At 35.8% G+C, this 25162-nt stretch overlaps 1 protein-coding gene across 3 annotated transcripts in view; it reads right to left on the bottom strand.

Annotated features, from left to right (window-relative positions):
• NEGR1 (neuronal growth regulator 1) overlaps positions 1-25162 on the bottom strand; it is an 837537-nt gene that overhangs the window by 343358 nt on the left and 469017 nt on the right. The window lies entirely within an intron of this gene.

Here is a 25162-nt window from a genome sequence, read left to right as displayed (position 1 = left end):
CTAGTGTACTAGACTATGTAAGCTTTTATTCAAGAGCACTTGGTAAAACTAGGGATCATGGAATACACTTTGAGAATGCTGGATAGGAAAAATCCCTAAATGAACTTCCAATTAAAATGTTCATATCTTTTCAAATATCACATGGTCTCACTTCATCCTCAAATGGCATGGAAACAAATTTTGGGTTCTCTACTAGTTGTGTTATCCATGACAAGTTATATCTGTATCTCAGCCTCGTTGTCTTCATCTGAAAGCTGGAAACAATACTCGCACAAACCCCATATAGCTGCTGTGAGGATTAAATAAGCCAGTGTATTTAAAGAACTTAGTAAAGCACCTGGCATCGGTATAAGCTATTATTATTAGATGCCCTATATGTGGTTTTTGAGTTTAATTTCAGTACCACCCTTTTCCTGTGCTTTCATCAACTCGTCCCTTTGCCAGTGTGTAAGACTAGCTTGTGCTGTAAGTTTTAGTTTACTCTATACAAATTATACTATGTTGAAATTCCAGGTCAAAACCAATAAATTCCAATTAGACATCTTCATAACTTTTAGAAAACTATGCCTTGTTCTGGAATTCTTTTAATTGTTCCATTCTTAGGCTTTCTTTATCTATACTTTGAATATCATCCTAGATTTTTTAATAAAACCAAAATTCTGTTATAAAAAAATCTAGAATGATTTGATTATAAATATAAAGTATTTGATTATATGTAACTATAGCTGAGATTGAGGAAAAAGCTTATTCCTAAGCAATAAACCATTGTAACTGTTTCTAAATGACATTCTTTAATTGGCATTTAAAACATATTATCATTAAACTCTTATGTGAATCTTCCCAGGCAAAAATAAAAAAAAAATAAAAACCATTCCAAACAGAAGACTCTTTATAGCTTAACTGAAACAGAACAGAAATAAAAGATATTAAGATACCCTAGGAGGAAAGTAGAGAAAATTCTGCATGACTCATTGGTGAATAGGAGAGCTAATGATAATCAACTTAAACAAAACTATCATCTGGATATATGGATGCAGGTACAGGTTTGAAATAGTAAACTATTAAATACATGTGTACATATGTACATATATAAAGACACACACAATTACATACACACATAATGGTCACTATTTTTAAAAAAGTTATATAGTACTTTTCTCCTTCATACAGAAGACAGTACATAGAGATCAGTCTAGTTTATCTACATATTCCAAACATATAACTGATTCATTTTGGCAGAGGTATGTATATTTAAGAAAAATGATGTCGTGCCACAAGACCATAAATTTTATCCTCTGTATTATTTTGTCAAGTTTATCTGATCTTAAAATAGTTTAGTTTTGTCTTTGCATGTCTACCTATATTTAAAGTGGTGAACATGAGTGTGAACTAATATTAAGCACAATATTTGGCTTCACAGAGAAACAACCCAGTCCCTTAGCAATAAACTTAGATTTGACATTTAACTTTGGGAAATTGTGTGGTGGGGGAAGAATGTTGAATTCCAGGTGTGACATGTCATCTCAGTGATGGCAATTGCCTCCAGGGGCCTCATAATTCAGGATATGTTACAGGGAAGGAACATCTGGGAAGAGGATGTTAGTAGAGGAAAATCCCTCTGGCAAGGCTCTTCTCCCTAGAATGCATCACCTGCTGGCAGCAGATGCTGTGTGAAGAGGGCCAATGGAATCCTTCACATGCAGTATAGCTCGTGGAGGCAAAAACAGGTGTTGCTTTGCTGACTATTCAAAGCCATTTCATATTCAGCTCAAGACTGCAAACTTTTACTGAGTATTATGGAGGGAATACTTCTGGACTCACAGGAAATGCAAGATTTTCAAGGCATAATCCTTGCCCTCAAGGAACTTAAAATTAAAAGAAGGAGGCAATTAGGTAAATAATGCAGAGAAGACAAATTTTTTCATGTTTTCCTTTCCCATTTTATATGAGTAACACATGTCTTATAGGTATGCCTTGTGCGTTCAAATCAGCAGACATTAGTTTTTTGTTGGTTTCTTTTAAAGTGAACCAGGTAGGATAGGTTATGCACAAAGTATTTCAGTGTGGTACTATTTATAATAGAGAAAAACTAGTAATAACCTCAATATAAGAAAACAAAAATAGAGGTATTGTCAGCTCTGTATCCAGAATAAGGTATGGTACTGGGAAGGACTTGGGATGATCAGAGGCAGCATTATGCTAGGAGAAAATAGAAGAGAAAAAAAGATGCTTTTACTTTGGGTAACATGAGCAGGGAAGAATGGTAATGCCTCAGGCATCTTATGATCATTCGGTTTCTGGGGGTTCCTGGGTTATAGTTTGCTTATAAATCATGCATGCACACGGGTCAGGAGGACTCTGTTGAGCTCTGTGAGTGACAAAGTGGCATGTCTTACAGTATTTCCAATATCCTATGCACTTACATAGAAAAACAGAACAATGAGGAGAGTTAAAATATCCTACTATTCTAGGTGTATGTTCCCTTTCCATACACCTTATCTTAAACTCTCTCAAACTCCTTTCATTTAGAAATTGAGCTGAAAAATAATTTGTTTGAAAAGGTGCATATGTGTTCAATCAATTTAACAATTTTTAAATCACTAAATAAGTACAGATTTTAGTAACATTTAATGGCTGTGCACATATTTGAGTATTTATACCTAGGACAGAATAATAAAGGAATAAATTCGTCATCTAAATGTAAACTTGTTTAATTCATAGGACGTAATTATAACATTGTCATCACTGTTATCATCATCATGACAACATATGTAAAAACAATGAAGGGTGGAAGTTCTAGATTTCATGCTAAATCACAGACTATCTCTCTCCTCATGGGACCCTTACTGGGGATACATGTGACTTTACAATTGTGTTCATAATTAATCATTCTATGTCACCAGTTACAGAGACTGAAGGACATTGGAAACTTTCCAAACAACAGAGGTTGAAAGACTGTGTTAGGATAGCATGCTTTTTGAAATTTCCATATACAATTAAAGGAATCACTCTTGGATCCTCAAATTGATCATCTGCTTTGCCTTTAATTACTTGCAGGCCTCAAATTCAACTACTACCTAGTACTGTGTCCTCAACTCCTATTCACCTCACCATGGTGAGGGGATGATGTGTTTTTAGATGAATCTCTAGAATTCAATTTAGTAAAGGTAATTTAAATTTCTTATTAGTTTCACTTTCACTAAAAAAGTGTGCAGTCTGATCTGCCCCAACTGCCATTTCTCATTTCAGCCACCTATCACAGTGTCCTGGAACAGCATCAGTAAGGAAAATGGCAGAGTATATATGCAAACCAAAAACTAATGATTTTTACATGGCCAACCATTTGGGATTATTCCCCACCATTTGCATCATCACGTAGAACTGAGTTTGTGAGTGGCTCCATGTGTTTTTTGTTTTTGTTTGTTTGTTTGTTTGTTTTTAACACATACACATTTTTAACTACATAAATAAAATAAGTTTTTCCCTTGTTTGTTTAATGAACAACAGCCTTCACAGATTTAACTTAAATTTCTTCTAAGAATCCATCTTATAGTCTGGAACATAACCAATAAGAATTTAAGAAGTCAACATAAGGATGATTATGAGGAATCATTTAAATCATGTAAGCACAGTGTCTTATCATATTAAATGTACAGATGATTTTGAGAAATTATAAATACAATAGAGATCATACCTATACTAAGTTCCATGAGATGTGAGGCTGAGTCACACATAACACTGACAACCTTAGATGATATATTTGGTGGTTATCTTAACTATAAGTGCAAGACAGTGACTATTTGGGTTGGAAAAGTTGTGTTGGCTCACTGGAATCAGTTAAATGGCCTATTGAGTTCTTATGTTGTAAGAGTCCATGAAAGAACACAGCATATAAAAATCCATGTGGAAATAGTCTTTGGATTGCCAGGAATAAAAAAAAAAAATGAATGAAGTATGTATTTAATCTGGCCCCAAACACTTACAGATACTTGAAGGAAACATCAGTCGGGTATTTATGATAACCACGATATTCTTGGAACAAAACCCACTTGTTTCCTTAGTCAGAGTGTAAAAATCACAGCAGTGTTTTATAGACAAGTGCATTCTTCAGATCATTCTCTGAAACTATTCCTAAAATCATTTAAGCCTTTCATATATCAATTTGAATTATGCATACAGTCACCAGATCTGTTCTCTAAATGTATTCACTAAGCCAAACAAGAAATAAAGATAAAAGTTATTCTATCTCTCTGGGGTCTTGCTTGACTTAGCTCTCTTCACAGTGGCTTCTTCCATCCACAAAACTTACTACAAAAAAAGAAACATCAAATGCAAATTTCAGAGTGGATGTTAAAGGGTTAAAATTTTACTTTAAAGCATTGTATCACTGATGGCTTTAATCATCTTAAAGCAAGATAGATTTTTCTGGGCATATGTCATATTGAAGTAACAGCTTGTCCCCACAAACCTCTGTCCTTCCTCACTCCTTTTCTGGTAGTTTTCTTTGTTATAGCATCTCTCATATCTGTCAGTATCATTGATATTTACTTCATTGTTCATTACCTTTTCTTCTCATAGAACATAAGCAAAGACCTTGTATAGGAATGTAATCGATGCAGCAGCCTATTGCCAACACCCAGAAAATGTCCTGACACATGGAAGATATTCAACAAATATTTGTTTTCTTGTTCTTTTATGGTTGAGCTAATATTTCTTTGACTTTGTAATGAATATTTCCTCTATGAATTTCATACCACTGCAAGGAGATATAATATAAATTTGTGAGAATATAGTGAAAATGAAATTATAGTGTCAAGGGTCCTCTGTGACTTTTTTCAAGGATTCTCCAATTCGGGGGATTCAGTATTCTTTTTAACTCATTTAAAAGCACAGCATTTTCCTATGTCACTGACTACCATAGGTTTTGCCAGGAAAATTCAGATAAATAATTGGACAATAATCATATACATCTATATTCAACAGAATAGGCTGCTACATCTTAGGCAGTACACTGTGCATTGATTAGAGTATTTTTTTTACTTAAAAACCTATGTAAATTTGGGGTAAAAGGATTTGCCCCTAAGAGTGTATACATGTTATTTCTGCTTGTTTTTCTCCTCTCCACAGATTTGGAGTCTAGGTTGGTTCGAATAAGCTATATCTCTGAAGATTTTCCAAACTGCTTGAGTCAACAAGCTAGACATAACTATAAATCTTCAGAGAATTGGCTTTTTTTTTTTTTTTTTTTTGCACTCCCATATCTGGTAATGGCTGGCAGCATCAAAAGAACATTCTTCCTTTCCCTAGGCTGGCACTTCCCTTTTCAGTCTTGGCCAGCCCCCAGAAAGTGAAAGCAGAGCTACGTTACATAACAAACCTCCTGGAAAAGGTGCTGTTCTCAAACTGAGAGAAGAAATTGTTTCAGGATTTTTCCCCCTCTAAATTGGTTTGCTTGTGGGTGCCTGATGGTTTCCTGGCTTGCAACTAACTAGCAACATTGTTTTCTCCAGCTCATAGCCTATAGCTGACTTTTTATAGTTTATGACATTTCAGAGATTTCTATGGCTTCTCCCCTCTTCCCATCACTCAGATAGTGATAGGAGGAAAAAATAACCCAAGTGTGACTTGTAAATGCAAACTTGCCAGATTTGTGAATACCTACTGATAGAATATGCCAGTACTACTTGGGGGGCAAAGAACATGTTTGAGAAAAAATGTATCTTTCAAAATTTGGTTCAAACTTTGAATCATGTTGCCTAACTTAGTGTTTTTCCTTTTCTAGAAAACCTAAGTACATGCTTTTCTCAACTGGCCTTGTCCTTCAGGAGGTCACTATATAAAATAGCAAAGTTGGCAGAGACCTATGTTAAACCATCCAGCCAGCCAACCATTCCACATTTACTGAGCACCAACTTGATTAGGGAGACTAATCTTAAGCCTATGTCTAGAGAGTTAGAAAGACCTAACACTATTAAACTACAATATGGAGTCATAAATCCTACAAAGTGGATTTTGTAATGTAAGTTGTTTTGGAAACCCCGAGTAGTAAATCTAACTCTGCCTCAGAATGGGGGGAGATACTGATATTAGACAAGGCTTTATGAAACAGATGGCACTTGAGTGGACTTTGAAGGTTAAACACAGCAGTTCTCTGCACCCAGCTCATCAGCAAGATAATCTGATGAGCGTTTTGCAATCTTGAGGTGGTGGAAGTGCTGATTCAGGAGACTGTAGACCAAAAGGTGTAGGTAGAGTGAGCTCCAAAATCTATCTACTTTGTGGGAAAACAGAAAGATCTCTCCATAAACTATTCCCTCCTACTTTATTTAAAGTCTCTGTTGTAATTATAGAGGTCTTCCTTCAGATCCTCAGAGCAGTTATTTGCCTTCAAGGGCCTAAAATTAAAATGTAACTACCCTTAGAAGAGATGACTCCTTAATAGCTTGCATTTATTTTCAAACTTCTTGACAGCAGCATGGTAGGTTCCGTGAGGGCACCACAACAAAAAGGTAGAAAGATGCTATGGGCAACTTTCCTTCACGGTGTAGTTTTCTCTTGGGAAAATCCAGACTTGGTTCTGCATAGCAGTGAGCAAGGCAATCCACAGTGGAGAGAAGAAAATAAACATGTGAGGAGAACAAACCTCACAGGACATGGAGTTATTGAAAAAAATCAAAGTGGAAATTGCTTCTCTTTCTCTTCCTGTTTTCTCCGTCTTACTTTGACTGCCAAATGCATGGGCCATGCTTCAGGGGGGATGAGAAAAAGAGGCAAGTAATCTCTAAATTTCAAGATGGGTTTTCTCATTGAGGAAAGGTGTATTTGCTAAAGAGATTTTCATGGCAAAAGAAATACGTATTTCTTACATGTATAGAGGTTATATTAAGAAGGCTTAGCATACATGAGGATTAAAATGTGATAACAGAATAAAAGGTACCAATTTAGAAAGGATACATTTTAGTAGCTTAACATTTATTTAATGATTTTTAAATTCTGGGTTGATGGCAACGTTCTCACCTGCCATATAAACATTGTGAAGGCAAAAAATACCACACTGTTTTACAAGAGTTTCAATATTTTGGACTGTAAAGAGTTTTATTTTTGCTTCATTTTGGCTAGAGGATCAATAGCTGGCCTCCACACATGAGTGTTTATACACCAGAGTTCAAATCCCTGCTGTACCCCAGGCTAGCGTCAGCTTCACTTACTTGGATGGTTCAAAGATATAAAATACTGCGTAAAATCAGGAGCATAATAGCAGCTGCCCCCTCAGGCGGCAGCAGGAAGGCTAGAGCACTCACAGGAGTGTTGTATTTCACAGGGACTCCACAATGCCTGCCTAACTCACCCTCCCCCCAGTAAAGGATGGTTACAAAACACACAGGAAGAGTCACAACTGAAATTCCTCAGAGCACACAAATGTAGGGGCCTCTACCTAGAGAGGCAGAATTCGTAGGGAGCCAAGTCGGATCTTTAAACCTTCAGTAATGGTAACATTTTATTAAGAATTAATAATGAGCTCTTTCCTGGAAACAATTTGGCAGTACACTTTAAGAACTTTAAAAAATTCCAACCCAGAGAGCAAATGATACCCCTTCCAGGAATTTTCTTAAGGAAAGTAGGTAATTTCTTTCAGTCTAGTCACTGTTCCCATAAACCTGGTGGCCAGCCAGCTCCACGGTTCCGTTTGAAAATGTGCCAGCAAATGCCCTCTGGAATGGCCTGGGTGAACTCTTTTTGCCTCATCCTCAGCACTGAATTATTCTCCACATAAACCAGAGGCAACAGCCCAGCTGCGCCATACTAGAACCCAGCTGCCTTCTTAGCAAATATTTCCCGTAGCTAAAAGCATGTTTTAGTGTTTTGGAAACACAGGAAAGTCCAATGTCTACCCTTGGACTCAAAGAGTTATAATGTAACACCTGGCTCCTGATTTCAGGAGGTAAGCCTGTTCCGTTTCGGTATGAGTTTTCTTTGTTAGGCTAAGGTTTTTATAAATGTGTTTTAGTAGATTTTTATATCTAAAGGGTGCTATGCTGTTTCTTTGTATTTGTAGAGGAGATGTGTCCTTTCGGTGCAATCAGAAAAATATTCCTTCTCTGAAGTACTTTGGTGTCATTGTTCTTTGAGTACAATATTTTATTCCAATTATGAAGGTAGTACACATCTATTGGAAAAATGTAGAAAAATATATATAAAGAATGAAGGGAAAAAACTCAGAATCACCTATCAGGTAGAAACTTCTAAAATACTCCTTTGGTAGGTTATAAACCAATGGCTGGCAATGCTTTCATGTCATTGAATGTAATATAATCTCACAAATCAGAGAGAATCACTATTAATAGTTTCATCTATTTCATTTCATACATTTTATGCATGTACTTTCATATAGGTCCCAGAGATTTCCATGTGGTCCAACAAGCGTACTATCATCAAGCTACAGCAAAGACAGTGTGGAATTAGCTTTGTGATAGATGATGAAACAAAATGGAGATTCCAAAAATAGGTGAGAAAACTTGCCATGAGGATTAAATCCCTAATTACTTTTAATAAAAACTAAGATATCTAAAACATAAGGGAGTGATGTAGGTCAAGAGGAAATGTGCACCTTTGTGTAAGAAATGTGTAAGAAAATTCACACTGTGAGTGATAGGGCCTGGTGGGAGGGAGCACAGTCTGAAGAGGGCAGTGATCACTGGTAATTTCCATTTAGATAATGGAACTCCAGCCAATACACAGACATACACAATCCTAACCACGCACTACAGGCCCAATGTGTTGCTTTCAGTCATGGAATTACAATCTTGTTACCTTTGCCTTACATCCTGCCTGGCAAGCCCTGAGCCTATTCATTTTCCTTGGAAGACCCAAGGAATCCATTTTCCCATTACATTGCTTGGTTTCTCATAAAAGCTGTACATTATCAGACGAATGTGCAGTTGCTCACCTGTCACTGAGTAACCATGATTAGATCTGCAGGATGACTACAGTCTTGCCTTAGGAAATATTCTGAGAATAGGTTTTATTTAGAAATTCAAATAATGAAATCATGTTTCCTATTAATATTCTACTCCCGCCAAAATAATTTTCATCTGTTTTTAAGTCATCATGTTTATTTTATTACTCTTCTGTATGATATTGCTTTTTTAATGTTTTTAAAATATAACAACCAACTATCTATGCAACTATATACCAGTGGACCTCAGTACAGGTCTATGGCTACAAGCACAGATTCTTTCTAAAATTGGGTTAAAAGGAAATTTGCCATGTTTCTGGCCCCTGAATCATTAGTCACAGTGGCCTAAGTGCATTCTCTTATAATTCAATATCAAAGAAATTGCTTCTATGGCATTAACTATATTATATTCAAAATTGTATAAATTATTGAAATACTATGCCTACTGCCAAGATATAAGACAGTTCACATGGAAAAAGTTGCATTTTAAATTATTCATTGGAAAAAAAGTCAGTCTTTTGCCAGAGCTTGTTTTATACTGGGGCTAGCTTCTGGGACTTACATTTAAATATGAATCACAAAACTCTGGAAACTTCAAATACCCATAATTTTCTTGGCATTGAATAAAAGGTTTTTCTCTTTAATTCACTGATTTTCATCAAGTGTATTAAATATTACATATTGTCTTGTATCTAGGTGTTAGTCTAATGAGAATTTATACAGAAAGTACCCATAGGTAATTGTAAATCATAACGAAGTGATAGAGAGGATCCATATAAGAATAGTGAAATTTGTTGACTTTCTTTCATTTGCTCTGTTCTTTTTTTTTTTTTTTTTTTTAGAGGGCGAGCATGAGTGAGGGAGAGGGGCAAGAGGGAATGAGAAAGAAAATGTAAGCAGGCTGTATGCTCACAACAGAGCCCAACCCAAGAGTCCATCCCACTAACCTGAGAAAATGACCTGAGCCAAAACCAAGAGTTGGATGCTCAACAGAGCTACCCAGGTGTCCCTCATTTAGTATTTTTAGATACAATATAACAAGTATAACCAATTAATTAAATATCTTACATATGCATATGTACATAAATTTTATATATATATATATGCACATATAATGCTATATAGTTGGCATATGTGATACTGGATATGTGTGTTTATGTGTGTGTGTATCCTGTAACATCATTATATACCTTTGTGAATGCTAGAATATGGTAATAAGGGGGCAAATGTAATCATAAGAAGGCTGACCTCAAAAGATCTCTCTATACAGAGTTATATATTATTTATTTGGTTAGAAGATATTTATTTATCATTTGTTATGTATTATTGACTGTGACAGGTGCTAGTCATTTAAAACTTATTAAAAATAGAATTCCTTCTTTCCAGTAGCTTTTATATTGTTGGAAAAAACAAACAGATGTAAATTAAAAATATAATTATATAAAGTTATAAGAGATGTGTACATAAAATATTATGTAAATCTAAAGGGAACTCAGTCAAACCCAGATGGAGATGGAAGGGTGGTGATGAAGATACAAAGACAATTTTTAGAATAATATACTGTAACTATCCAGCAAAGTGCATTCCAAGTTGAATGGCACATGGACGAAGGCACAGAGCAGGGAAACATCATGATCCATTTGTAGACTGTGTATTTATCACTGTGGTTGCAGCAGGTGATTGAACTACTTGGCTGGTCACAACTAAAATCATACCCTTTCTTTGCTTTCAAGCCATAAACAAATTTGTTTTATTTCTTACATATTTCTGGAAAAGTTATATGAATGCAGAAATGATTTTATATTAATCCCTGAGTACTGTATAGGATCACATGTGTACATAATAATTGCTCAGAAAGTGCTGAATAAGAATGTTTTAATCTGCTCTAAATATTGCTTATTTGGAGAATTAGTCTTAAACACATTCGTTAAAATGTTATTCTCCTTCATATTAATTACTACATTGTGAAGGGAAAAAAACATTTACCACCTCTCATTTTGAATTAAAAGACACTGTAAGTAAACTACACCCTGGGGTATTAAGTAAAAAACAAAACCCCAAAAAACAAATAAAAAAACCTACACTGGTTTATTTCATCCTCCCCGAGGTACTAGATGTGTCACATATTTTCATATCCCAATTGAAAAGTATTATGAATTTTAATTTTGCCTTTCTAGATATCATACTGTATTTTTAATAGTTGAAAAATGTGGGTAAGACTGAAAAGTATATTCTCTTGGGAATGAGTGTTCTGAGGTCTGGTTTAGAACATTCTAGTCTTATTAGTTGGCAAACTCTCCAAAACTAAACCACATCCTCTCTTCGTTTTGAAAGCTGAAACTCCAAACGACCTACTCAGTAAACATTACTGCTTTCATTCTATATTTTTGCCTATGCCTAAGTATCATAACTATTCTTTCACAGCTACTACTATACTAGAAAAATAGAAAGTACATCTAAATTTTTTACAGTTGAGAGAAGTGAAAAGCAAGGTTAGCCAGGTCAAAGTAATCAAATTTACCTTTTGGGTAGGTTAACTGTTCATCATTCTATGAACACATTAAGTGTGTGTGCATATATATATATATTTCAGGAGTTATTTGACAGTTGTTAATGGTAGTTTTGTAAGGACACAGGTCTGAAACTGACTCCATGAGACAATAGAAGGGCACACATTGCCCAAGGCAAGAGGGACCACCCTTGTAACACCCAATCAGGAAAGGCCAGCTAACACCCTTAACATTTCTAAGGGCAGGCCTAAAGATGGAGGCTAAGACTAGTCACGCCCTACATGAGGGTCCTGGGCCCACTCTGTGATTGGTCAATACTCTAAATGTTGTAATTGGGTTCTGCCAAAAGTAACAAATACTCTAGGCAATGTGAATGGTTAAACCTGCTGTCAATAATATTGTATAATAATAATTGGATCACTGTACCTATGTGACAATTTCCTGTAACTCCCCCTTCCCAAACTCATAAAAGCCCTTCCCCACCTTTGTTCGGGGCTCTCAGCATGTATCCACCACGCCGTAAAGTCTGAGCCTGAGTTTAGGCCGTAATAAAGCCCTTTGCCTTTGCATGCATGCTTCGGCCTCCCTGGCGGTCTCTGGTTTTTGGGGGCAATATTAAAATCTGGGCATAACAGTTTAAGCAATCAAATGGAGAAATGTGGACAAGAAAGTCACAGCCAGGAAGAATCCTATTTGGTTAAGCTACTAGAACCAGTGTTCATGGGTAGATTCATGTCAGTAGGAAGGGGGAAATATTAAAGGAGTAAAAAAGGAGAAATATTAAAGGTGTAACATAGGAAATTGTGCTCAGCCCCTCTCTTTCCTCAATTTTGAAAATTTGGATGAAGCTCTTGGAAACATGTTTATTCATAAAACCATATCAAGGGTTATGTGTTCAGTTATAGCCACTATAATTTAAGAATGAAACATTGATATTTTACAATTAGAGGTTAGTCAGAAAAGTAAAGTGCCCAGACACGATACCATGTAAAGACACAACTGAAGGAGCTAGGAATGTCTGTATGAAGATAAGAAATGTAAGGAAAGACATTTTTTTAAATTGATCTGTGGATTCATTCTAAGTTGTTCCAGTAGACAGAATAATGCTAGATTTGAGTTCATTAAAATGAAGTGTATACTCAACAAAAGTGTCCACACAATGAAAAATATTATTTTATAAGAACCTAAGCTCTCTGTCATCAAAAGATTCTCAGAGAATATGGGAGAACAATAGGATTAAAGAAAGGATTACTACATTGAGTGGGTGCTGGGACCAAATATGCTCTTGGGATTTTTCAACTGTTGTGTTGACTTTTTGCTACACTGTATACATATACATGAGGAAGAAATCCAAGTAAAAAACATCAGGAGCAGTTAAAGGGTTTGGATAAATGGCTATTTACAATGTTTCCTTTTAGTGCTTAAAACATAACAGGCCTGAGTAAGTTCTTGTTGAATTCTTGTCATGGAAAGAACATTTGATTAATATCTTGGTGGGGAAGAAAGAGACTGTTCTCTGCTATCTGAAAACTCTCCTGGCCAATTTTATATATTCCTTTTCCAAAATAATATGAATATTACATCAAGTGTTTAGGCCGAAGCAATTTTTGGGGTTTGTGTGCATTAGAGCAGTCACAGTGTATGCATCCAGATCAGTGTGTTAGTGTAAACAGATGGAAATATGTTTCTCAGTTGATGAGTAACATAAGAGCCCTTCTCATCCTGTTTCAACAAACACCTAAACCCACACACTTTCTGCCCTGGTTTTTCTTCCTTTTTTTTTTTTTTTTTTTCAACATTTATCTTTGAATTGCTTTTAATCTCCAGAGATGGGATGACCACCTGCCTTTCAAACATATTGCAAAAACAGCAGTGACTACAGTTGGTTTTTGCCAGTCAGTTACTTTATTGAAGAAAACATGTACCAAATGACAGCAGAGTCACCAGCTGATGAGAGGATTTATTATGTATATAACATTGTGCTTTTTGGTGGGAGAGTAGAATTGTGCTAAGATTTTAATATCAAACTGTTCTTAGCAGGCTGAGAGTTGTAACACTCAAATGGTTCCTTAAATGACTGAGTTGTGTGCTTGATACTTTGTAGAAAGGGAATTAAACAAGATTTATAGAATAAAAAAAATTTGTAGTAGGGAATATAATATGTTCCTGTCTGGGTATAGTAAGTCTACTAATTGCTTGCCAAACTGATTTGCTCTTCTAGGCACATGATTAGATTTTGTTTCCCAGAATTCTTTGCTGTTATTCATGGCTGAGTTTTAAACAATGGAATGTGAGCAGAAGTCATGTGTGAAACTTCCAGGTGTGGCCCACAAAAACTTCCCATTGATGATCTTCCATGTTATTCTCCCCTACCCAACTACACATGGGGTCTTGGGAATTGAAAATCAGATATTGAATGTGACAGAAATACAAGATAGAGAACTGGTCTCTAAAGAATGTAGCTTGCCTATAATGAACGACTGATTTGGATTTCTTTAGCAAGAAGTAGATAATATGCCCAGTTTTATAAAAGAGAACTGTCAGTAATTAAGGGACTAATCTCTATGAATTTAGAGTACATAAAAAATCTTCTGTTTTATAACAAAAGAAGATTAAGGACATAAAATGTAAGGAAATAATTGCTATATATATACCATTCCTGAAAATGAAAAAAGGAAAACATCACTAATTCATTTTATGAAACAGATATAATATTGTATTAAATATGGGCAAGGACTATATAAGAAAAGTAATTTCACTTATGAACACAGAAAAAATATGTGTGTGTGTGTGTAGTGTGTGTGTATAATGCTTTATTTCTGGATTGGGGATATTGTTAAATATACTAAACAGATAGAAGGAAAAATGTATATATGATCGTGTCAATAGATATAGAGAAAGCATTATATGAGAAGAAACACTATAATTTTAAAACATAAATGTTGCAACCTAGAAATAGAAAGCTTCTTTAGTAATGTCACTAACTGTATCTAAAAAATTCACAATGATCATTATCTTTCATTACAAAGTGTTAGACATATTTCATTAAAACTAAAACAAGGTAAAGAAGCCCACTTTTACTTCTTCTCATTTACACTGTACTAGAGTTCCTAACAAGTTCAATAAGATTAAGAAATAAGTAAGAATTGTTAGTATTGGAAAGAAGGGTCCAAAAGGCAACATAATATAAAAGTGCGATACCATTAATAAAAAGAATATATAAAATATTTTGTAAATTATGATGGTTACGTATATCCAACAAAAATGTAAAAATATGTATGGTAAGATACACACTAACTTGAGTAGACAGTTTAGAATCATGGAAGGGAAATAGGAGGAAAATGGTTAGCTGTATTTGCTTATTATTTCCATTTTTTTAGGTCAAGTGAATCAATAGCATCAAATGGTTAAATTTGTGTATTGGTATATTGATGCTGATATTTTATCTGTATTTTTCAAAATTCACTAACAGTAATAAAATTTTAAACAAAATCTCAAAAGAGCCCTTATTTCCTGATCCTGTGGTGACTTTAAATGAGACATGATGCATGAATGAATGAACCGCTTTGTAAAGTAAATGTTACATAGGTGTTAGCTGTCATTAATAAAAATAATTTTAATGAAACTGTGACAAAATTACAAACACTAGCTTATTAACAATGAACATGAAATCACTATCAAATGACCAAGGAGCATTCATCATTTTCCAGCCTTATAACCAGCCTTGTCGCTCCAGTGGTTCTTTCCCCGTTAGGCTTTTCCCATTTCTTGGGAATGTTCAACCTAATCCTCCTTCCCTTCTTTCCCCTAGTTCCTGTTTTCTTTCCTTTATAATTACTTGCTTTCTACTTTTGCATACAATCTATTCATTTCCTGTGTCTTCTCTTCTTTTTTTTTTTTTTTACATTTTTCTTGTTTTTCTCAACCCATTTGGAGTGTGATGTGCAGCAATTATGCAAGTTAATTATCACAGAATTTTAATAAAGAGTTTCTATGTCAGACATTAAACATATTTGACCTAACGGAATGATTGATGTTATGATCAAATCGAATTCTTTAAAACCAAAACAAACCAAAAACCATATGAGAAAAAATTATAACATCCAATGGAAAAACATTAATTAATTATTTGTTGGCTTCATTTCTGGTTAAGTTCTATGGCATTTGTCTTCAAATATCAAATAGGGCACTAAAAGATAGTTTCCCCAAATGACTTGGAAACTGGAAGTTCACACCCCTTAGGAGGGAGAAATGTTTTGCTTAATGGTATACTGTGAAAGAAAGAACAGCTATCATCTAGACCCAGACCAGCCTGTGGGGATCATTTAAAGTCTCATTCAGACCTAGAGAAACAGTGCATTTCTGTGTGCACACATAGGTCTCAGATAAACCAACTTTTGGTCATGAAGATCCAGCTCTTGGAGCAATACTGATGCTAACCTTGTTCTCTTGACTACATATTGATACAGTTTTAAATTTTAATTGCCAAATGTTCGGCTAGCCTGAATTCTCATCCAGTCTCCAGACCCTGGCCACCACATACACTCACACCATTTTCTTTCCAGGTGTATGGATGACTTTTCCGTATGTTCTCCACCCCCATCTCAGGAGGCGTCACAGAGCCTCAGGCACATCTCAGTCTGTGTTGAGGTGTTGATGAATGCTGTTATTTACACAACTCCTTGGGAAGTATGCATCCTGCCAAGGAAGATGCTCTGTGAGAAGCATGCTTTGCTAAAGTAGAGCACTATCATCAATCCATTCTTCCCCTTAATTTCCGAGGTAATGATGAAGTGACTATCTTTAATTTTATCTACCCCCAAATAATGTTGATTTTGTACTTTTTCTCATGTTTAAATGAGCTAGAAAATTAAATGAGATTAAAAGCCAGTGACCAACTTGCTTATTTTAATACAGTGGATAATGGCACACAACTGGAGGAATTTTTCAAAATAAATTTCAGGGTAAAAAATGTTAATTTTGTCCATCATAAAGTTGGTGAATACCTGTCAGGTATAAGGCACTGTTCTGTCTTAAGCAAAGCAGATGCCACATTTCCTACAATCTCCTAGAGAGTCGAGGGCCTGCAAGTACAAAGAGATATCACAAAGGGAAGAAGTAAATTGCTCAGTACAAAAAAAAAAAAAGGGACACCTATTAAGTTATGAAAGAGTTGAGGGGTACTTTTGCCTGGAGTTCTAGGGAAGACCTTTTACAGCCCAGGGGTTTCATATAGGGGACTGATATAGATTATTCGGGGGCTGAATGGTAGGGGTTAGTAAATTTTTACAAAAGGCACATGTATCATTGGAGCTCATCATAAATATTTGTTAAATGGTGGAAGACAGGATCGGTATCACTAAAGGAGAGAAGAAGGGGTTTTAGATGAGCCAGCACTGTTTGCAGAAAGGTAGGTGTCCTAAAGGACAGAAGGAAATTTTCCTTAAATACTTAAATATTCATTACCTCATTTATTTTTTATGGTCATGTTATGAACTTAACCTAATTTTAAATTATTAAAATAGGAGAATAATTATTAATTATTAAAATCTAGAAATAACCAGATAATAAGTGGCCATACTGGGTCTCATCCAGTGTTTGGCACATACATAAACACTGGATGAGACCAGTGAGGAAATAAAGTTCAAATAAAAATGTCCCATTTGTAGTTTAAGGCTAAGGATCCTGGAGTTTGGCTTCCTTGAAACGCTATCATTTACTATTCATCTGACATTGAACAAATGATTGAAATTTTATCATCCTTGGTTTCTTCTTGTAAAACTGGGATGATTATAGGACCTACACAATAGTGATTTTTTTTTGTTTTGTCTTGTTTTTTTGTTTTGTGGCAAGAATAGATGAGATAACGGTATAGAACTAGAATATTACCTGACATAAATTACATACTTGATAGCTTTATAGAACTAGCATTAAATACTCTTGCGTTGAATGGCTTCAGCAGTCATGTTGTAATTATGTGTGGGGGGGGCAGGGATTTAAAAAATGACTCTGAATAATACCTACATTTTTCTTAATATGTCTAGTTGTCTTTGTTTGCTTTAATAACACTTTCAAGTGCTGACTCCTTTTCTACAATTAGGTAGCCTGCACCATAAACTTTGTCATGAATTTTCTATTTGTGCTGATCATCTTTACCAGATTATCTTTAGAAAAATTAAACAGGGCTTATTTTGTTTAAGCTGAATTGCTGTGGTACCTAGTTATAGAACGTGATCACGTATAAAATATCTTTGTTTTTCATTAGGTGTCCTTAAAAAGAAAAGGGACGCATGCCTTTAGTATTAGCCAATCTATGGCCAATGTTAAAGGACACGAAGAACCAAACATTCGCATCCTTCCAGACACAGGTGCTTTCTCTTCATATAAAGCCAACAGCACAGCTGAGGGTGGAGGTTGGGGTCAGAGCTTCCTCTAAGGGCAAGACTGGCTTTTTGACATTACCACTGATTCCAGCCCCTTTAGCAGGTAGAACCAGACTTGGTGAAGCAGAGAATGCCCACAGTGACCCCAAGACAAACAGCAACAGAAAAAAAAATAGAGTTAGTATTAAAGAGAAATGGTCAGGAATCATTTTAAATATGAAATGAAAGATACAAAGAATAGGCATAAAAAATGAACTCCTACTAAAGAGTAAGAAATAAAGATTATTTAAAAGAAAGATGGCAAAGAAAGCTAAGACACTGGGTGGAAAATACAAAATAAAGTGACATGCAATAAAATGATAGACCATAAAATAACTGATACTTATTATACATTCCCTATGTGCCAGGCACTCTTCTAAAGACTTCTACATATTAAAGAACTCCGTTCACCATATTTATGTGAGACATTATTTCCATTTTGCTGATGGGGAGACTGAGGTCATTTCATTAACTTGCTCAGGTTAGCTATTAACTGGGAATCTAGGATTCAATGGATCTGATGTGACTTAAGCTTAATTTTTGTCTCCATGTCTATACAAACAAAAGATAGGAAACAACAGAGATTTATTAAACAGAGACCAGAAACATATTGCACAGAGAAAACTTAGCTCACAGAGTAAGGGAAAATTATTGGTGCTCTGCACTTATAATCCTTTTCTATCCCATTTTTTGAGTTGGCCCAAGAATGCATTCCTGACAAGGATGTTTGCACAGTTTATGTAAGTAGCTGCCTCTACTATATAAAGTATTTACCTCTCTTCATTATTAAACCTATATCTTCACTGGATTGCTTTCCTGGACTGTGTGTCTCTTGAGGATAGAAAAAAAGATCATGTATTGATCTGTGTTCTTAATAATGGGCAGAGTCTCTGATATATTGGAGGTGCTCAAAAATCCTAGTTCACTCCTCTCTCCTTTTTCTTTATCCCCATAACACGTTATTCACATCTTCATATTCTACTTTGAACCAAAATTGTTTCCTTTCTTTCTGCATGCAAGCCCCTTTATCTTCATGCTTTGCCTTCTTTGTTAACGGACATGCCCCCCTGTTCCTATGAAGAAACCTACAGAAATTACTGAGTACTGACCCCATTCCTTTTGACTACTCAAAGGATTCATTACATTAATTGTCCTGCTTTCTCCTACATCATCCAGTGTTCCACCTTTGTTGGATCATTCCCATAATATGTGTTTTAATTTCTGCAATCTTAAAAAGATAAAAACAAACACAGAAACAGAAATAGAACAGAAAAACCTCTTCCCTCTCCAAATACTGCACCATTTTTTACAGTAAAACTTCTCAAAATAGTGTCTATTCTCACAATTCCAATTGTGTTGATATCCTTCTCATTGATTTCACTTGAATTAGACTTCTGGCGCCCTTACTCCTGGGCATTTCCTTCTATCTCTTTGCTCTACAATGAACTTCATGCTGCTTAATCCTGGGGTCAGTTCTCAGTCCCCATTTTACTTGATATACTACCCAACATTTGATATAGTTGATCATTTTCTTGTCTTTGAAATACTTTCTTCACTTTGCTTCTATGATTCTCTCCCTCACCGGCCTCTTCCCCCAGTCAGCTCTGTGGGTCCTTTTCTATCTCACCAACCTCCTGATATTAGAGCATCTGAAGGATGACTTGTTGGACATTTTCTTTGTCTTCATTACTCCTACAGGGCATTCATCAAAATTCATGGTTTTAAATACCACGTCAAAGGCAGACAACTCTTCCCTGAAGTATAGGCATAGACCTCTCCCATCTCTTTCCACTGACTTGCATGCATACATCTACAAATTCCTGCTCAGCATCTATCTCCATGGTGGTATCTAATATATAATATATATCTGAACCTTAATGTGTTTAATGGGAGCTCTTGTTATTCTTACTCAAATATTCTTTGCTGTCAGTCTTCCGTATTTCAATTAATGGTAACTGGAACTTCCAATTTGCTCAAACCAAAATCCTTTAGATTCATGCTTTTTCTCAAACTCCACATCCAATATAAGCAATTCTTTTTGACTTCGTCTTTAGAGCCTCTTACCTCTTTTTTTCTGCTGCCATTCTCATCCCCTGCAATCAATTCTCAACATAGAAGTCACAGTAATCCTCATAAAATAAATCAGATTGCACTGCTATTCTGTTGAAAACATTCTAATAGTTTTCTGTCTATTGTGGATTGAGTTGTGTTATTGGTCAAAATATGAATGCTAAAGACAATTCTGGTGAGAGTTCAGAAAGAAAACAGAAGAGCCAAACAGAAAGCTTCTGTCATCTCAGAAAATATATATGTGTATATGCATATCATTATGAAAAGAATGCTAGTAGAGATATGAACATTAGGGTGTTTCTGGTGAGGTCTCAGATGGAAATAAGAAACATATTATTAGAAGCTGGAGGAAAGGTGATTCTTGTTATAAAGTGGCAAGAAATGTGTTTGAATTGTGACCTATCCTTTTGGAAGGTAGAACTTACAAGCTCTGAAACTGGAGGGGTTTCTAAGCACAGTGTTGAAGATGCAGCTAGGTTGTTCATACTATTCATAGTAAAATGAGAGAGGGGAGAGATGAATTAAGGAAGAAACAGTAAGCAAAAATGTACCAGAACTTGACTATTTGGAAAATCCACAGCCCCTCATATTGTAAAAAATGAGAAAGCCTGTTCTGGAGAAGACAAGGAGGATGTGACTGGATAAACACTCCATAAAGAGATTACCCATGGGTTTAATCAGCTGTCTTGGCAGAAGCCAGGATTGGACAATAGAGCTATTCAGTTGTGATTGTGCTTTATCCCTCAGGAAAAGGGAACCTGAAAGCTCTAGAGATGATCATGGCTGCTGCTACCAGCAGAGGTCCCGAGTGTATAGGTCCAGAAGGAAAGGTTTTTCCTCCAGTTTCAGGAGGTGAGGCGGTCCCTAGGTTTTCATGGGCTAGGCAGCTCCTGAAAATGCCATGGTCTTGAGGGCATCTCAAGAGCATATAGAACCTAGGGCTGTGGCTGTGACACTGCTACTCCAGTGGGGACAGAGGGCAGAGACAGCATCCAGCCAGAAAGGATTATCCTCAAGCCTCAGGATCTAATAGAATTTGTTTTGCTAGGTAGTGAGACCAGTTTTCCTGTATTTCTTTCCATTGCCTTCCCTTTAGAAAGGAAATGCCTATGTCCTTCTCATCACTGTATCTGGGAAACACACCACTGGTCTGTTTTCACACATTCATGACTGGCTAGAAATTTTGCCTAAGGATGAACCATACCTGGAGTCTCACCAGCCAAAAAGCTGATTTAGATTATACTTAGATGACACTTGGAGTTCATGCTGAAATGAATTAAGACTTTCAGGCTTTTGGGGGCACCTGGATGGCTTGGTTGGTTAAGCATCTGACTTGGTTTAAGTCATGATCTCAGGGGCCATGAGTTCAAGCCCTGCTCAGGGCTATGTGCTGACAGGTCAGAGCCTGAAGCCTGCTTCAGATTCTATATCTTCCTCTCTCTCTCTGTCCTCCCCTGCTTGAACTCTGTCTGTCTGTCTCTCTCTCAAAAGTAAATTTGTATGTGAGAAAAACACAGATTTGGAGGAAGGACAGAAAATAGAATGTTATGGATTGAAATGTGTTCCCACAAAATTCATATGTTGAAACCCTAACCCACAATGTGACTAACTTGGAAAGAGGGGCTTTAAGAAGATAATTAAAGTTCAGTGAGGTTATAAAGGTGAGGTCTAGAGGACTAGTATCCTTGTAAGAAGAGATACAGACTTCTCTATTTCTCTGCACACATACAGAGAAAAGGCACTGTGGGGACACAGCAAGAAGGTACCCATCTGCAAGTCAGTTAGAGAGGTCTAACCAGAGACCAATCCTGATGACACATTCACATTGGGCCTCTAGCCTCCAGAACTGTGAAAGAACAAATGGCTGCTGTTTAAATCATTTCATCTGTGGTATTTTGTTATGGTGGCCCTAGAAGACCATCGGACTCGGAGAAAAAGGTAAAGTGCTTGAAGTGGCCAACAGAACCTTCCCATCCTCATTCTCTTCCTTTTCCAGTACATTTCTCATTCCACTCTACAGCCCCACTAGCTCCTGCTTTCTTGAATTCCCCTGCCTAAGGGACTCAAACCTGCAGTACATATATCTGGACTCTTTCTTCAGATACATGCATTATTTTCTCTTCTACCTCTTTCAAGCCTTTGGTCAAACATCACCTTTTCAATTTTTCTTTTCCTATTCATTCAATTTACACATTTTACCTTCTCACCTTCCCTGACAAAAATTCCTCCATGGAACTTATACCTTCTACCATACTGTATAAATTACTTACGCATTTTGTTTCTTGTCCCTTACTATTACACAAAAGTTCCATGGTAACAGACATTTTTATCAATCTTGGTCTCTGCTGTTTCTTCAATAAATAGAACAGATTCTGTCACATAGTATATGCCCTATATGCATTCATTAAGTTAATTGAAATGTGTTTAGATTTTCTTCTCTGATAGAGAATAAGTATTTTCATCTTTATATTACTAGTATTACTAGTATTTGTACTAATACAAAATATTAAATGCTACATAAAAAAAGCAATAAATCAAGCATTAGTCTTAAATGAAAGATGAAATGCTTGAGGCTATTAGGGAGAGGAATGTGGAATCTAAACTCACAACCTTAACATTTTTCTATGTTTATTTATTTTCAGAGAAAGAGTGAGCAGGGGAGGGGCAAAGAGAGAGAAGAGGGAAAAAATCCCAAGCAGGCTCTGTGCTGTCAGTGCAGAGCACAACACCGGGCTTAATCTCATGTGTTATCTGTGAGATCATGACCTGAGCTGAAACCGAGTCAGAAGTTTACCCAACTGAGCCAACCAGGAGTCCCACCATTTGTGTGATTTCTGATATTTATATGAACATTTCTATGTAATGGTTGGAAATGATGACCAAGAATATGACGGTTGTTATAGACTGTGTTAGTATATTCATGTGTTATAAACTTGATAACAAATACAATCACAGGCCTTGTTGCCAGTCTTCCCAAGCATTGTGAAGGGTACAAGGTGAATTAGTTCGTAAAAATATACTTAATGCAGTTCTAAGAGATCTGCTGGCCATGGTTCAGTGGCTGGCTTTACAGTGTAGTGTAAATTAAGTACATACTCATATGTAACATCACCCAAGTTAGGTTCACATGTGGAATCACAGAGATGGGTTTACACTCTTTTTGAACATCGCTTTCAGTGATAGCAAACAAGCACAGTTTTAGAGATAATTGGGAGGTTGTGTTCAGCTAGAGATTTCACTGCAAACTCATTGTCGTGTGCAAACAATATTTACAGTTTTTCATGTTTCTTTTTGCAAAATGCTTAACTATTTGCCTGCTGTAATATATAATAGGGGAAGAATTGCAATGTGTGCACCTGGTTTATTTAAATGACAAAATTTTACTCATCTTCTCAGTCATAGGCATTGGAAAGGCAAACAGACAATAAGTAGTTAATGTAAGAATAATGACTTTAGAAAATTTGCTTTTGCAAGGCTCCCATGCTATCATTATCAAGACTGAAATGATTGAAAATAATCTCAAAATTATACAAAACTTATTTTTTTGCAGGAACTTTGTATGCAAAAGAATTGCCACCCATCTACAAGAAAAGAAAAAAATATATTATTATTTCTAAAATTAAGGAAGCCCTGATTCAAGAGTCTCAATTTTAGGATGGATGATAAATAATCATAAAATATTCCATGAAAAACCATGTCATAAACAAAGCCTTTGCTATGCCCATTTGCATGGTATTCGTTCCCTGGGCTAATCCCTTTAATCAGTTTTTTTTTTTCAGTCTGGCCAAGAAAATGTAGTGAAGATGATATTGAGATTTTTAAGAAAATACATTATAAAACATTCACAAGTCTAACTCCTGAAGCTAAGCACCATTGGAATTAAAATATCTTAAAGTTCTCTCTTTCATACTGAAGTTAGAATCCCTATGATTTGGGGCTTAAACTGGTCAGAGGAAAGCCCTAAGGTAATAAAGATTTTTAATACTGTAATATAAGAAGTATCAAATGAGTGTGTAGGTATGTGCAACATGGGAAGTAATTGTAACTCAAAATCCTCTTGGAAATCCTACTGCTTCTTCCTACCAAAAAAAGAAAAACATCCAGTAGGCATTTCTCTCACCTCAGCTATACATTCCTGATGTCAGAACTGCAAACTCAGTCAGAGAATTGTTGTAACAGAAATAATAGTTCATATTTAAAGATAATTAATATTTTCCCAGAACAAGCCATTGGAATACATTATCTCATTTAATCCTCACAATGGCCCTGTAAGTGATAATTGTATTATTACTAATTAATAGACTTAAAAAAAATGACTGGTTAAGGGGCTCTTGGGTGGCTCAGTAGGTTAAACGTTCAACTTCGGCTTAGGTCATGATCCTATGGATTGTGAGCTCGAGCCCTGAGTTGGGCTCACAGCTCAGAGCCTGGAATCTGCTTCAGAGTCTGTCTCCCTCTCTCTCTGCCACTCTCCTGCTCGCACTCCGTCTCTCTCTCTCAACATTAAAACCACTTAAAAATAAAAATTTAAAAAGATTAAAAAATGAATAGTTAAGTAATCTGCTAAAATTATGAGACAAGTACATATCAGACCTGAGTGTAGACGTCTTCGGCACTAAAATTATTGCTGTTAATCACATTCTATTATGCTGGTATACCCCACAAGTTTTAAGAACTGCAATGATATGTCCATCTATTTTTGAAATACTCTAGGGGGCATTTTGAAGAGTTGTATGAAGCAGATAACATTGAATTTTGTATAATGTGGAACCAAATATGGCTAATAAAGACCTCACCAACAAATTTCATCAGAGACAACAACTGACTACCTGAATCAGAAGATAAGAAGACTCCACCTACATTCCTGCAAATGGACAAATGATATCCATCCGTCATTTAACACCAGAAATAGTCCCCTTTCTACTTGGGGGCAAATTAAAAAGCTTACTGTGTCTACTGTTGTTTTAATTAAAAAAGTATATACAACCTCTTTTATTAATAATATGTCTAAATATGTAACATTAGCTTTAACTACTCAAAAAATTATTAACCATTTTATATTATGATTCCTGTCAATATTAACTCTTCCTGGTATGACGATCATGGTATCAAAGATTTGCAACTCTTAAATGGAAAATTGTCTCCTCCCGCCTTTAGGACCTATTGTGGGTATATTGATCTTAGTGTCCTTGGGCCCTGTTCTA

The sequence above is a fragment of the Suricata suricatta genome, chromosome 8 (assembly GCF_006229205.1).
Source record: "Suricata suricatta isolate VVHF042 chromosome 8, meerkat_22Aug2017_6uvM2_HiC, whole genome shotgun sequence".
Classification (NCBI taxonomy): Eukaryota; Metazoa; Chordata; class Mammalia; order Carnivora; family Herpestidae; genus Suricata; species Suricata suricatta.
This window is presented reverse-complemented; position numbering and strand designations above follow the sequence as displayed.